At 42.6% G+C, this 15,993-nt stretch overlaps 1 protein-coding gene across 1 annotated transcript in view; it reads right to left on the reverse strand.

Moving 5' to 3' along the window:
• LOC109908542 (ephrin-A3) overlaps positions 1-15,993 on the reverse strand; it is an 85,489-nt gene that overhangs the window by 26,354 nt on the left and 43,142 nt on the right. The window lies entirely within an intron of this gene.

Below are 15,993 nucleotides of genomic sequence, written 5' to 3' on the forward strand. Positions count from 1 at the left end.
CAAGTTTACCGTGGCACAACCATTCGGCGAAGCGTTAGGGACTGCATTATTACATGTAATTATTTGTGACGACAGGCTAGTCATCACAAACGCCCTCTCGCCAATTTGCACTCTGGCATATTGGAGTTAGTAACACATCATCATCAGCGTTAATTACAACAAGCAACCTGTAATAATGCAATATTAATGTATTTAATGATCACAAACAACATGAGTCATCCATCGTGTGCGTCGCAAATGGCACCCAGCTCCCTACATAGTGCACTACTTTTGAACAGAACCCTATGGGCCATGGTCAAAAGTAATGCACTATATAGGGAATTTGCTCCCATTTGGGACGCATTAAAATCAGGCCTGACCAGGCTAGGGAGTTTTTCGGTCTGACTGCTAAGGTTCCATCCTAAATGGTACCCTATTCCCTATGTAGGGATATTCATTAGAAAGACCTTAGTAACCCAGCTGCTGCTTCCTATCCTAGACTATGGTGACACCATCAATCAAAACACAACCAAGACCTTACTAAGCGAATTAGATGTCACTTACAACAATCTTTGCAGATTCATTCTTGGATGCCATTATAAGGGTACACACCATGAGGTTTGAGTATGATCTCTCAGATACAAAGGCCAAACTGACTGGAATAATTGACCTATAAAAATCAGGGGTGGGGGGGGGGATGTTCACGCCCTGACCATAGAGAGCTGTTTATTCTCTATGTTGGTTGGGGCGTGACAGTGACTAGGGTGGGTTATCTAGGTGATTAATGATCTATGTTGGCTTGGTATGGTCCCAATCAGAGGCAGCTGTTTATCGTTGTCTCTGATTGGGGATTATATTTAGGCAGCCATTTCCCCATTGTGCTTTGTGGGATCTTGTCTAGGTATAGTTGCCTGCGAGTACTTCTTTGAGCTTCATGTTTCATTTAAAGCTTTATTTGTTTTTTTCTTTGCGTTTCTTTTCCTAATAAAGAGGATTTAAACATACCACGCTGCATCTTGGTCCACTCCTTATAATGATCGTGACAGACGATCCCACCAAAAACTGCCCAAGCAGCGTGGCCAGGAGGAGCAGACATCCTGGACATGGGAGGATATCTTGGACGGTAAGGAATCCTGGACGTGGGAGAAGATCCTGGCTGGAAAGGATTGCCTTCCATGGGAGCAGACGGAGGCAGCGAGGGAGGAACAACGACGACACTGGGGTTCGCAGCCGTGATGGAAGCCCGAGAGGAGGCCTGGTTGGCGGAGCCAGGGTTTGAACCAGAGCCAACTCACCGTACTCACCGTGGGGAGCGTGTGACCGGTCAGGCACCATGTTTTGCGGTGATATGCACTGTGTCTCCAGTGCGCATTCACAGCCTGGTGCGTTCTGTACCAGCTCCTCGCACTTGTCGTGCTAAAGTGGGTATCTGTCCAGGATGGGTTGTGCCGGCTCAGCGCGCCTGGTCTCCAGTGCGCCTCCTCGGTCCAGGATATCCTGTGCCGGCTCTACACTACGCACTGTATCCCCAGTGCGCCTTCAAAGCCCAGTGCGTCCTGTGCCAGCTTCCCGCACTTGCCATGTGAAGGTGGTCATTTGTCCAGGACACATTGTGCCAGCTTTACACTCCAGACCTCCAGTGCGCCTCCACAGTCCAGTACGTCCTGTGCCTCCTCCTGTCCCCAGCCCGGTGCCACCTGTACTGGCTCCACGCATCAGGGATCTAGTGCTGACTAAACGCACCTCTCCCTTAGGCTCCACTCCCACATTTGCCCGGCACGAGCGGAGCGCAGGCAGAGGATGCACTGCACCCTCCCAGCGCCCCGGAGACACAGCACGCAGAGCCGGCGCAGGATACCCTGGACCAAAATTGCGTACCGGTGACCAGACCCGCTGAGCAGGCACCATACGCCCTGGCTCGATGCCCACACTCGCATGGCACTCTCTGTCTCCTCCCTGCAGGTGGTCCTGTCTGTCCGGCGCTGCTGCCGGAGTCTCCCGCCTGTCCGGCGCTGCTGCCGGAGTCTCCCGCCTGTCCGGCGCTGCTGCCGGAGTCTCCCGCCTGTCCGGCGCTGCTGCCGGAGTCTGAGGCGCCAGAGCCCCTGCCCCTCTGTCCAGAGCTTCTGCCCCTCTGTCCAGAGCTTCTGCCCCTCTGTCCAGAGCTTCTGCCCCTCTGTCCAGAGCTTCCACCCCTCTGTCCCGAGCTGCCCCTCTGTCCAGTGGGGTCATTGAGAGGGGTGGCCATGGTTAGAAAGCCACGGAGGCGGACAATAAGGCGGACTAAGACAATGGTGAAGTGGGGTCCGCGTCCCGCGCCAGAGCCGCCACCGCGGACAGACGCCCACCCAGACCCTCCCCTATAGGTTAAGGTTTTGCGACCGGAGTCCGCACCTTTGGGGGGGGGGGGGGGGTTACTGTCACGTTCTGACCTTTACTTCCTTTGTTTTGTCATTATTTAGTATGGTCAGGATGTGAGTTGGGTGGGCAGTCTATGTTTGTTTTTCTATGATTTGGGTATTTCTATGTTTCGGCCTAGTATGGTTCTCAATCAGAGGCAGGTGTCATTAGTTGTCTCTGATTGAGAATCATACTTAGGTAGCCTGGGTGTCACTGTGTTTTTGTGGGTGATTGTTCCTGTCTCTGTTTGCACCAGATAGGGCTGTTTAGGTTTTCACACGTTTCTTGTTTTTTGTAGTCAGTTGTTCATGTGTACATTTACTTATTAAAAGAACCATGGACACTTACCACGCCGCATATTGGTCCTCTGATCCTTTTCGCCTCTCCTCTTCGGAAGAAGAGGAGGAAATCCTTGACAATTATTATTCGACATATTATTTTGGTTACTAAGTTATTGCTTCAAAAAAATATAGTGCACTACTTTTGACCAGGTTCCACAGAGCACTGATTTAAAAAATAGTAGGATGAATACAGTTGAAGTCGGAAGTTTACATACACTAAGGTTGGACTCATGTAAACTCGTTTTTCAACCACTCCACACATTTCTTGTTAGCAAACTATAGTTTTGGAAAGTCGGTTAGGACATCTACTTGGTGCATGACGCAAGTAATTTTTCCAAAAACTGTCTACAGAAGGATTACTTCACTTATAATTCACTGTATCACAATTCCAGTGGGTCAGAAGTTTACATACACTAAATTGACTGTGCCTTTAACCATCTTGGAAAATTCCAGAAAATTATGTCATGGCTTTAGAAGCTTCTGATAGGCTAATTGACATCATTTGAGGTGTACCTGTGGATGTATTTCAAGGCCTACCTTCAAACTCAGTGCCTCGCTTGACATCATGGGAAAATCAAAGAAATCAGCCAAGACCTCAGGAAAAAATTGTAGACCTCCACAAGTCTGGTTCATCCTTGGCAGCAATTTACAAATGCCTGAATGCACCACGTTCATCTGTACAAACAACGGTACGCAAGTATAAACACCATGGGACCACACAGCCTTCATACCGCTCAGGAAGGAGACGCATTCTGTCTCCTAGAGATGAATGTACTTTGGTGCGAAAAGTGAAACTCAATCCCAGAACAACAGCAATGGACCTTGTGAAGATGCTGGAAACAGGTACAAAAGTATCTATATTCACAGTAAAACGAGTCCTATGTCGACATAACCTGAAAGGCCGCTCAGCAAGGAAGAAGCCACTGCTCCAAAACCGCCATAAAAAAACAGACTACGGTTTGCAACTGCACATGGGGACAAATATTGTACTTTTGAGAGAAATGTCCTCTGGTCTGATGAAACAAAAATTCATGCTGGAAGGTCATGTCAGAATAAGCATGCAGGAAGGGTAACACATGAGGGAGGAGGATGTCTTCTCTTAATGCACTGCGTTGAGATTGCCTGAAATGACAACAAGCTCAGTCCAATGATGCTGTGACACACCACCCCAGACCATGACGGACCCTCCACCTTCAAATCAATCCAGCTCCAGATTACAGGCCTTGGTGTAATGCTCATTCCTTCAACGATAAACGCAAATCAGACCATCACCCCTGGTGAGACAAAACCGTGACTCGTCAGTGAGCAACACTTTTTGCCAGTCCTGTCTGGTCCAGCGACGGTGGGTTTGTGCCCATAGGCGACGTTGTTGCAGGTGATGTCTGGTGAGGACCTGCTTTATACAACAAGCCTACAAGCCCTCAGTCCAGCCTCTCTCAACCTATTGCGGACAGTCTGAGGACTGATGGAGGGATTTTGCATTCCTGGTGTAACTCGGGCAGTTGTTGTTGCCATCCTGTACCTGTCCCGCAGATGTGATGTTCGGATATACCGATCCTGTGTACTTGTTGTTACGCGTGGTCTCCAACTGCGAGGACGGTCAGCTGTTCATCCTGTCTCCCTGTAGTGCTGTCTTAGGCGTCTCACAGTAAGGATGTTGCAATTTATTGCCCTGGCAACATCTGCATTCCCCATGCATCCGTGCAGCGTGCCGAAGGCACGTTCACGCAGATGAGCAGGGACCCTGGGCATCTTTCTTTTGGTGTTTTTCAGAGTCAGTAGAAAGGCCTCTTTTAGTGTCCTACGTTTTCATAACTGTGACCTTAATTGCCTACCGTCTGTAAGCTGTTAGTGTCTTAACGACCGTTCCACAGGTGCATGTTTATTAATTGTTTATGGTTCATTGAACAAGCATGGGAAACAGTGTATAAACCCTTTACAATGAAGATCTGTGAAGTTATTTGAATTTTCACTAATTATCTTTGAAAGACAGGGCCTTGAAAAAGGTGTTTCTTTTTTTGCTGAGTTTAGTTCTCCATGCACCTGTCTGGCAGGCGGTACCGTTGCAACAAGGCTATGACCAACAGACTCCTAAACAGCTTCTATTGTAACATTCGTCGTCCTCGTCTGAGGAGAATGAAGGATCAGAGGACCAATGTGTAGCGTGGTACGTGTTCATGGTGAATTTATTAAACACAGAACCTTAAAACAAAAATAACAAAGAGAATGACACAAAACTAAACTGTCTGGTGACATACACAAAGACAGAAAACAATCACCCACAAAACAAAGGTGGGAAAAGGCTACCTAAGTATGATTCTCAATCAGAGACAACTAACGACACCTGCCTCTGATTGAGAACCATACCAGGCCAAACGCAAAACACAACATAGAAAAATGAACATAGACAACCCACCCCGACTCACGCCCTGACCAACCTAAAACAAAAACATAACAAACGAACTAAGGTCCGAACGTGACATCTATCCCCTGGCCAGAATACTGAGAAATGGCTAACACCTACTACTCTTCCTCTCCCACAGACTAGTCACACTCTATGCTTAGACTCTATGCCCGTCCATTGGTTTCTACTCACAAAGCCACAACCTACACTTCAGCTAAAATGATTATAGATTAGATGTATTACTCCATTACGCTGCTGTCCATTGATTATTGATGTCCATTACCATTATTAGTTACAGTGCCTATCATGTTGTTTTACAGCCTGCATTTAAAAGGGATTCGATTGAGGTTTTGCATCACTGCCCTACACACAATATCCCATAATTTCAAAGTGGAATTATGTTTTTAGAACATTTGACAAATTAATAAAAATGAAAAGCTGAAATGTTTTGAGTCAATAAGTATTCAACCCCTTGTTATGGCAAGCCTAAATAAGATCAGGTGTAAAAATGTGCTTAACAAGTCACATAATAATAATTTAACGGCTGTGAAAGGAGAAAAATTAGGATGTATCAACACCATTGTAGTTACTCCACACACTAACCTAAATGACAGAGTGAAAAGAAGGAAGCCTGTACAAAATACAAATATTCCAAAACATACATCCTGTTTGCAATAAGGCACTAAAGTCAAACTGCAAATAATATGTCAAAGAAATGTACTTTATGTCCTTACAAAGCGTTGTGTTTCATACAAATCCAACTAAACACCTCACTGAGTACTATGGGTGTACCAACATGGCATACTTGTAATCATGTCTGTAAATTGACAGTTGATAGTCGGATTGGATTGGATGATACTCATGATTTGGAAAAAACTGAAAAACTGTTTTGTGCTTCGCTCTATTCCCTTTAATTTTATCCAAAAAAACTCCCTAATCCTTGCCGATGACATGCATAACATGATGAAGCCACCACCATGCAAAGTATTTTTGTAAATATCCATGTAAGTAATTTTCGGGTGTCAGCACGCATCTTTCTCATGTCAGTCATATGCAAGGTTCTACGTGGTCTAAATAAGTCAACTGGCCAGTTTGCTTGTCTGTAAAGAGAAGGGTGGGCTGTACGTTGATCCTGCTGCTCTGATTGGATGGAGAGAAGCTGTATTTCACCATCTACTTGCTCCATAATTTCACCCGATCACATTTCCTCGCATGTTTTCGGTCTGATCATTTAGATTGCTGTTGCAATCACATGGCGAGAATGTCTGCTATCAATGTGCATAATAACTAACAAGTGCATCTGACTGAGTGACAGCAAAGTTGGTGGCCCGCTGCAAGTTGAGGACACAGGCAGACACACACACATAAGGCAGGGTTAAAGACACATTCTTTATGATCGTCTTTAGGACACGCAGTCTCTCTCCTCTCGCTACAGCTAACTTCATTAGAATTATTATGTGGATTATAATAAATGGACATATTTGTAGGGGTTGATGCATTTTTTGTTAGTTAAAAATATAAAATTTTAGAGGACTTAAGCCTCAAATATATTGCAAATTTGCTCTTTTTGACCATCAGGCTACACTTTACAATAGGACTCAACTCTGACCGCAGCATCTATCAGTAGTCTAAACTGTAGTGTAAACTGGACTTTTCACACCTAACCAAGCTATTATACTATCCTTTTGTAAATTAATGGAGGTGTGAATGTTTCTGTCTGTTTGTCTCAATTCAATTCAATTCAAGGGACTTTATTGGCATGGGAAACGTGTGTTAACATTGCCAAAGCAAGTGAGGTAGATAATATACAAAAATGAAATAAACAGTAAAAATTAACAGTAAACATTACACATACAGAAATTTCTAAACAATAAAGACATTACAAATGTCATATTATACATATATATATATACAGTGTTGTAACAATGCACAAATGGTTAAAGAACCCAAGGGAAAATAAATAAGCATACTCGCACTAGAGTCCTGCATCGGGCAAAAGAATCCGTAGGCGGGTGGTCCCGAAATTGAGAGAACTATATACAATGGTGCAATTACACTTGACATGTGGACTGACGGTTTTCGAAAAATAGGATACTTGTACCTTACAGCCCATTACATGAATGAAGAGTGGATGTTATTCACCACGGAGTGGGACAGTGCAGCTCAAAACTGCAGATAACATAAGGCCAGCTATTGTGAAAGAATACTTGTGGATCTTGTTGATTTCCTCTATCGCTTCCTGGCCCTGGAGGAAAGCAAACAGCCTACTGTTCACCAGGTTGGTAATTGTGTGGTTCCAAAGGATGAAGCGTCACCTACAGATGGAGTTGTGGTTTCAGAGAGAACCCAGCTGCAAGCCTATGACACAGCACGGTGGATGACATCTTTTTCCTGCACAGCAATTTGAAGAAATCCAGAGATGAACAGACTGTTTTTGAAGTTATTGTTTTAGTATATTTATTTGTTGCCTAATATTATAAGGCTCTTTAAAGTGATTTGAGTTGTCAATGTGCTGCATTGCATTGTAGAAAAAAATAAATATTGTTCTGATTTCATGGCGTGGTTTCTTTTTAGCTAAATGTTGAATAGACATGCAGGCAAATGAATTCGTGCAGGAAAAGAAGAAGAATAGCCTGCTGTCTGTAGTCATAAAAACAACCAGGCAAAATAAACTGATGTTATTTTGTTGGCTAACGGATTGGATCAGCTCTCGGAACTCATTAAGAGGCGGCTTCTATCTTCAATATAATCACTCATTCAGAAGGTTAAACCCATAGGTCTTCGGTCTGCAGTAAATTAAATTAGATTACCAGGTTCATTGTTCATTAAGTTATAATAATCCATGCCTTCTGGGAATGTTGTGAAGTCCAAAAGTTATGGACGGAGTTATAAAGTTGCTGTCAGAAGTATTAGAAATGGAAATGTCCATGTAATCCGTCTGTTTGCATATTGCAAGACATGGCATATAAGGGTGGGTTGGACGATACTTTTCTCGTCAATCATCTTGAAAAAAACGTATACTTAAAAACTGGAAATCAACCAATCAGCTTTTAAATGCTTTATTTAAAAAAAAATGTGAGTGGGTGATGGAAAGAAAAAAAATGGTGCAGTTTGATGCCATGTGGCGGAGAGTGATGTGGCGCTGGAGATGAGGGTGTGGCAGGTCAAGGCAAGCAGGGGTCAGTAAACCAGAGGAGGGCAAAAGGTACAGGTTGGCAGGCAGGCTCAGGGTCAGGCAGAGTGGTCAGGCAGGTGGGCTCGGAGTTAGGACAGGCAAGGGTCAAAACCAGGAAGGCGAGAAAAGAAATGCTGGAAAAAGCAGGCGCTGAGACACAAAACGCTGGTTAACTTGAACAAACAAGACGAACTAGCAACAGACACACAGAGAACACAGGTATAAATACACATGGGATAATGGGGAAGATGGGCGACACCTGGAGGGGGGTGGAGATAATCACAAAGACAGGTGAAACAGATCAGGGTGTGACAACATTCTTTATTGTAACCACAATATCACAAATAATAGAACACATACACACACACAAACACACACAACATGAGCCGATTAACTTGGTCAAAACATTTTTTATTAAAGACGATCAGAAATTATGTTTTTATTTATTTATTTTCATCCAAAGCCACAAGTTGAGTGAATCCCTCAGCTTTATTCTGAGAAATATAGCTTCATGCTCCAAAATAGGCCAAGCCTAAACTAATTTAAATTGCCTAAGTAAACTAGTATATTTCATAAATAAAACAAGTAAATTAAATAACTCTGGTCTTGAAAATATGGCAAACTTTTCCCCCTCTGTATCCTCGTTGGACTCTTTCATTCAGTTTCTTCATCACATCAGCAAAGAAGGATTCCGTGTTTCAGAAACTCACTTTATATAGAGAGTCCACACTGTGGTAAATAAAGCCAGTTTGTTATTTAGATTTATTTATTTATTTTCGAGGGAGAGAAACCAAAAGCAAAACCAAAAGCATAATCAGCGTTCTAACTCCCCCTTGCAATAGTGTGTCGCAATGAGAGAATGACGCAATTTACCACAATCTGCCACCATCTACCACAACATAGCATAAACTCAAAACGTTTAATTGAGGAACCACTGTACATACACACACACACCCCTCTGTTCGCTGCTCCTAATCTGAAGCTTTTTTTGCAGTGAGAACATGCAGGGAGGTATTTGACTAAATCTAGTTAGGCATATAAAACATCCTGGAGGAAAACCTGGTTCAGTCTGCTTTCCAACAAACCCTGGAAGACAAATTCACCTTTCAGCAGGTCAATAACCTAAAACACATGGCCAAATATACACTGGAGTTGCTTACCAAGATGACACTGACTGTTCCCGAGTGGCCTAGTAACAGTTTTGACTTAAATTGGCTTGCAAATCTATGGCAAGACTTTAAAATGGCTGTCTAGCAGTGATCAACAACCAACCTGACAGAGCTTGAAGAATTTGTGAAAGAATAATGTGCAAATATTGTACAATCCGGGTGTGGGAAGCTCTTATAGACCCAGAAAGACTCACAGCTGTAATCGCTGCCAAAGGTGATGTATTGTATTGACTCAGAGGTGTGAATACTTATGCAAATGAGATATTTCAGTATTTTATTTTCAGTTAATTTGCAAAAATGTTAAAAACATGTTTTCACTTTGTCATTATGGGGTATTGTGTGTAGATGGGTGAGAATAAGTGAAGGGGTATACTGTACATGCTTTCTAAAGGCACTGTATCTATTTAACCTTTTATTGGTCACTATTACTTCTGTTTACATGTATATATTACCATTAGTATAATACCATGTATATATTCCTGCTACCAGTCACTTTCCAGCCCTGTTCACATGTAATATCCTACTACCAGTGACTTTTCATGTATAAACCCACTTCAACCACTCCAGTACCCCTGCACATTCAAGAAGGTACTGGCACTGACCTGTATACAGTTGCATTCTCGTGTTTCTTTCACTCACATCTATGGTTCTTGTGTGTGTTTATAAAAAATATATATTTTCTATAATTATCATTATCAATGCATTGTTGAGAAAGAGGTCTCAAGGTAAGAATTCTGCTGTACTGTTTTACACCTGTCTATCCTGTGCACGTGTAAGGAATAGAGTGTAATTTGGGAAACTCACTAAATCAGGCCTGGCTGGTCCAGAGATGGAGGGATGTGTGGGTACTGTTGGTCGCTATGTATACTGTAGTGTTTACTGGCCAGTCATTGCTGATGACTAAGGGGAACAGGGCTCTGATTCAGGGGGAAATTGCAGCCAGTTCCAGCCGGTTGGACACAGTTAAGGCCGGTATTGATTTCTGTGGAAGTTTAGAGCCCTCGGACACCCCCAGTGTAAAACCAGTTCGATCAGGCTTCGGCTGCCTGGGCAACAGTTGAGTAGCTACCTGTTAGACAATGCCTATACAGGGGGACCACGGATATCTGGGCCGAATAGGAGTTGGACATGCTTTGTAAGATATATTTTGTAAGTGATATAGATGTAGCAAATACTGTATTTGTGAAATAATAATAATAGTAATATTTAATGACTGGTAGCAGTTTTTCTTTTACCACTTGGTGGGTGATATCACAATATTGCGTTGGCTAGTGATATAGGTCATTGTCATGGGGATTACCGGGACCAATTCATTCCATGCCTTCCAATGAATTCAATCAATCCCTGTTGAGTTTACCTTTTTGCATTAGCAAGTGTTTGTGTGGAGACACACAGCAATGTGTGTGTTCCCTCAATCTCTGATTATCAAGTGTTGGATAATCCAAGGTTAAGGCAATTGTAATGAATCTCAGATCCTATCTAGGATTATTGGATCCCGGACCACATTCATCTCAATATGATGATATGGAGGTGACCTAGGGCTCTGAAGATAATCTCTTTACTCACTGGCGCCTGGGGGAATATTAATTCTGTATGCTTACAGACCTTCAACATTCACCACCAACAGACAGTATACTTCTGTTAACAGTATACTTCTCTAGTTTGGACTCCTACAAATGGACTGATACATTATTAAATTAAAATTGATTTAGTTTAGGGATGATAATATATGTATTATTTTTGGTTAATAATCCATGATTCTCTTCACAGGTTTTGTCTGTCAGTTGAAACTAACAGCTTTTTCAAACAGAGATTGAGTAATTTAATTTCAAAACCCTCCCGTTTTCATTTCCTATGTCCGCAGGTGCCTTTTTCATGCTCAATCCCATTTTTCTTCTTGCTCTCCTGATTTCTCTTCTTCTGCTCTCCTTAAATTCAATAACATTCAATTGCATTGAACACAGATTGCTTCATTGGCATGACAAAGGAACATTTTGTGTTGCCAAAGCGTGAACAGAAACAAACAAATTGAGCTCGAAAACAATAAGTGTGAACAATAAGTGGTAATTATGAGGCCCAATTAAAGCTGTAATCCAATGACTGAGGTATATGACAATTAGAGTTGAAAAAAGGCCCCGACAGGTCGGTTGTTTTTGCGGTACCTGCTGTTTTTTCGGGTCGTGACAGGTGGCTGCGTGCTCAGCTGCCATTCCAGCACACCTCTGTATCCCCTCTCCAGAGGGCTCAGGAATTATCACTAAATTCATGTTCCACTTATTCGCAGTTTGAGCACAACCAGTGTTCTCGGCGAGGGGCAAATCATCCTCTTTGTGCGGCTGATAGATAGGGACAAATAAATAACACCCACTCTATAGCCACATATATGGCAATGGCACACCACCTCCACACAACTCGCATAAACACAGATCCACAGACAAAGACAGACACACAGAGTCTCTGTGGATATTGTGATTATGGGGGAAATAAGGCAACTGGAATTGTAACATAAAGGGAAGACGATTAGAGCATAATGCTGAAACAAGCAAGAAACACAGACACAAAGAGCGTAGCAGAAGGACATTTTGTGAAATATGCTATATTGCAAGCTGTTTCACAGACTAGTAATAGACAGTTATTTTCTACATAACAACATTGTCGGCTAGTCACTTACTGCTAACAAGGCACAGATCTTTATATAGGCTTAGGAAAGGAAAAAAGCAAACAAGCAAAAAGAAGTATGGGTTGTAGACAATTGTTTTGGTATTTGTCATGTAGAGTTTGGATGTGGTATTTTATTAAATAAATCGTTTTGGTCAATAGATTTTTGTGCACATGGCATCGCGCTGTGTGTGTCTGCAGTTTAGCCGTGTGGATTAAGTGAGGCACTCCTTTATGGTAGTACTCTACTGATCCTTCTCTTTCCGGCTCGTTTCCTTATTCCCTGCGTGAGTGTGCATCTAGATATTTAGACATTCAGCCCTCCAACGATTTCACTAGCATCCTTTTGATCAGTCGAGAGGCACTCAAAAGGATGTATTTCACAGTTGCCGCCCTTCCTCTCTCTCTATTGTCTCTTTGAGTAATGTTTTGGTCGGCCTACTCCCTTAAGGATTCGGAGGTACTACGGACAACTTTTTTTCTCCCTCATCCTTGAAAAATTTGCCAGTTATCATGACAATTTATCATAATTTGGGTTAATACAAATCGGTAGTTATTAGTTCATTTTGACTGTCTATAGCGTCTCTTTAGTCAATCCTACAGGGCCACAGTAGAGTACAGTAGGCAACCAATTTCCGTTTTGCCCCTCGGAGTTAATTGATCAATTTAAAGTCAATGATTTGACAGAGTTGACTCACTGGGGCTCGAATGGCCGAAATCAGTTATGCCTTTTGAAGAAAAAGCAGTGGGAGCTGGTTGACTCCGTACATTCAACAACCAGGCAGAGACGGGAATGGCCAGGCACCCCAGGTTTACAGTAATAACCTACCATTCTGAATCTGCATTCATATGAAGGTTTCCAGCTCAACATGTGTGGTGGAACTTCACTGGACGTCTGCAACTCTTTAGTGTTCCTTCTACTTTCTACTTCCTGAGGCACAGAATTCTGACAGTTCTGAGAGGGGGAGAGAAATGCAATTACTTGTAAATAGAGACTACCTGCCATTGTGAATTTGCCATGGGCCCCGAAATTACCTCCAACACCTCCGAGATGTGTGTGTGTGTGTGTGTGTGTTTGTGTGTGGGATTAAGGGACGTGATAATGGCCTTAGCTCAAACTGTGGCACATTTCTCTTGCCACCTGCTTTAACCTTTCGTCCTCTTTCCCTTCTCTCTCTGTCCTCTGGCCTCCCACGCATCGCCTTTCCTCACAGACTTTCTTAACAGGCACAATTGGCCCTCGTCACCCAGACGGGAGATGGAAAGGAGATTTTAAGAACCTCTACCAATTCTGCCATGCCATCGCATAATTTAAAACACCTGCAGTACCGGTGCGTGGGTAAAATCACCGGGGATACCAAGCCAGAAAAAAAACCATATTACAACCTATGTGTTGTGATAATTGCATTGTTTGCTCTGTAACCCGTTAGTTCATATGCCTATATATATATATATATATATATATATATATATATATATATATATATATATATATATATATATATATATATATATATATATATATATATATATATATATAGGCCTAAGGCCAAGACAATAAGAAGATACAGTGGTAGAATAAATAAATTCAACCCCAACCTTGTTTCGTCAGAAAACCGGAGCGCAACCTTTGTCTGGTGAAGTCAACAATTTAGTTCAATCAACGTAAGCTAAATATGATGTGGCTGCCCATGGTTTTGATTTCTGTGCGTGTGTGTGGTGGTGGGTTCTTGCAAGAACAAAAAACATGTTGACTCACCCTACTTGTAGAGAAATTCCAATGCCATCCTCTTCATTCATGTTGCCTGAATGGTCTATCACTCTGTCATTCATTACAAGCTTTTAGGTTTTGTTGTCCTAGGCTACCTGACGAAACTGCTAGCTTGCTAGCCTAGCTTCCTGTCATGGGCAACGTTAAGCTAGTTAACATTAGCCTTCTACATCTAGCTACATATTGAACTTCCATCCACTCAGGCCAAAAGGACCAATTTTAGCAAGCTAGCTAGCAACCAGAGGACAACAACACAATGAGATGTCAATAAAGTTAGCTCTTTATGCAATGTGATTGTAGTGAAGCCAAATCCAAACAGGCTTCTCTTTTTTGGGGCGCCAGGACCATTCACAGCTCACTCGGTTTAGCTCAATGGTGATTGGCTATTATTTTATAAATGTTTTATTAAGGGAGGCCAAATTTTGGCTGGCTTCCCTTGCATTCAATGCTACGGGTGGCAACAATGTCATACTCTTTTGGACCATACAGCCTCGGATAGACGGCCTACACATACAGAGAGGCGCTGTTTCTTTGCTCAGATGCTTTCTCCGGTGAGATACATTCAGCCTCTTGCTAATTGAAGAAAAATTATGAAACACAGGGAGATGAAAGATACATTATTTTATATATTTAACTTTTTTTCTAGGTACATTTTTTCGGGAAGCGTGGCTTCGCTTGGCATCCATTAATAAATGCCACTGAACACCTGTGCTATCATACAGGTTTCATTAAGTAATAAGGGGAGGATGCGGTTTTGTCTGAGTCAAGCAACTCAATAAGTACAACAGAAGTCTAGTGCTTTTAATGTGGAATCTTAAACCACAAGTCTCTCTTAGAACATTTGAAAGAAAGGTGCCCATCTCTCTTTGCAGTCAAAAAGCCAGCTAATTTTCTTTCCTCAGCTCTGTTCCTGTGTGTGACCCAATCTAGTCTTTGACTCTGGCCTCTTTGACTGGTAAATCTCTGATACGCCTAACTGTACACGCAAACATTTTAAAAGCCGGTATGTCAAACTAATTATTCTTTTTCTAAAACCAACTTGTCTAGATCACACAATATTCAAACAAGGAATCTCAATCTGTACAATGAAACTATGTATGACAGGGGTTTTCAACTGTATCCACACCATATGTATGATGAACCCAATAATATCATGTTTTTCTTCCTTCTGCTCTTTCCAACCTGTTAGCTCCCTATGTTCTTTCCCCTTCCTCCTTTCCACCGTTCTCTTTGGATAACACCTGTTTGTCTTACCTTACCTTTTCGATCCTTTAGATTTTCTCCCCATCTCACTTCTTCTCTTTCACTCGCTTTCATCCTCCCTAAACCTCCCTAAATCCATCACTCATTCACTTCATCCCCTTCCACCCAGACAGTTCTCCTTTCAGATCTCTCTATCCTCCTCGGTTGTGATGGACTACAGCACAGTCACATGTGAGTGATATCAGTGGTTACTCTCCTGTAGGCCTGGCTGTAGCCCGGTGCCATGCTTCATATTTCACTGTGATGATCGCCTCTGTTATTAGAGAGAGAGACTGGCCTAGGGGACAGTAATGTACAGTGACAGCAGCGGTATCTGCCCCACCTCCATATTGGGGTCGGGGCCCAAATGGCACCCTATGGGCTCTGGTCAAAGAGGTGCACTATGTAGGGAATAGGGTGCCATTTTGGACGCACACTCTGATGGCAGCTTAGTGTGATTTTTAATAGTCCTCCATTATGGTGGCCCTTTTTCAGTGTCCCATCATCACTGGATAATGTAGGACTATAGGGGAGATGGTTTCAGCCTCGATTCCTCTGACATGAAGCACTTTTTCTCCAACTTCACATCTGTGCAGCTTGGAAGGATGGCAGGGCTGTAATTTAGCTGAAAATATCTATCGATCGGGCCATTTCACTCGTTAATTAAAGAATCTTTTCTTTTATTCTCTCGTTTCATGTATTTTTCCATATGCTGGATTCATTCCAGGCTGGTTGGTTTGAAGCCTGGGCTATTCTTAGGTTAGTATTATGGCTTACCTATCATTGAGAAATGCACTAGTATACACTATTATTTTTTTTAAACTTTTCACAAAATCCAATATGAAATTCAGACTTGC

Source organism: Oncorhynchus kisutch, linkage group LG17, assembly GCF_002021735.2.
Source record: "Oncorhynchus kisutch isolate 150728-3 linkage group LG17, Okis_V2, whole genome shotgun sequence".
Taxonomy (NCBI): domain Eukaryota; kingdom Metazoa; phylum Chordata; class Actinopteri; order Salmoniformes; family Salmonidae; genus Oncorhynchus; species Oncorhynchus kisutch.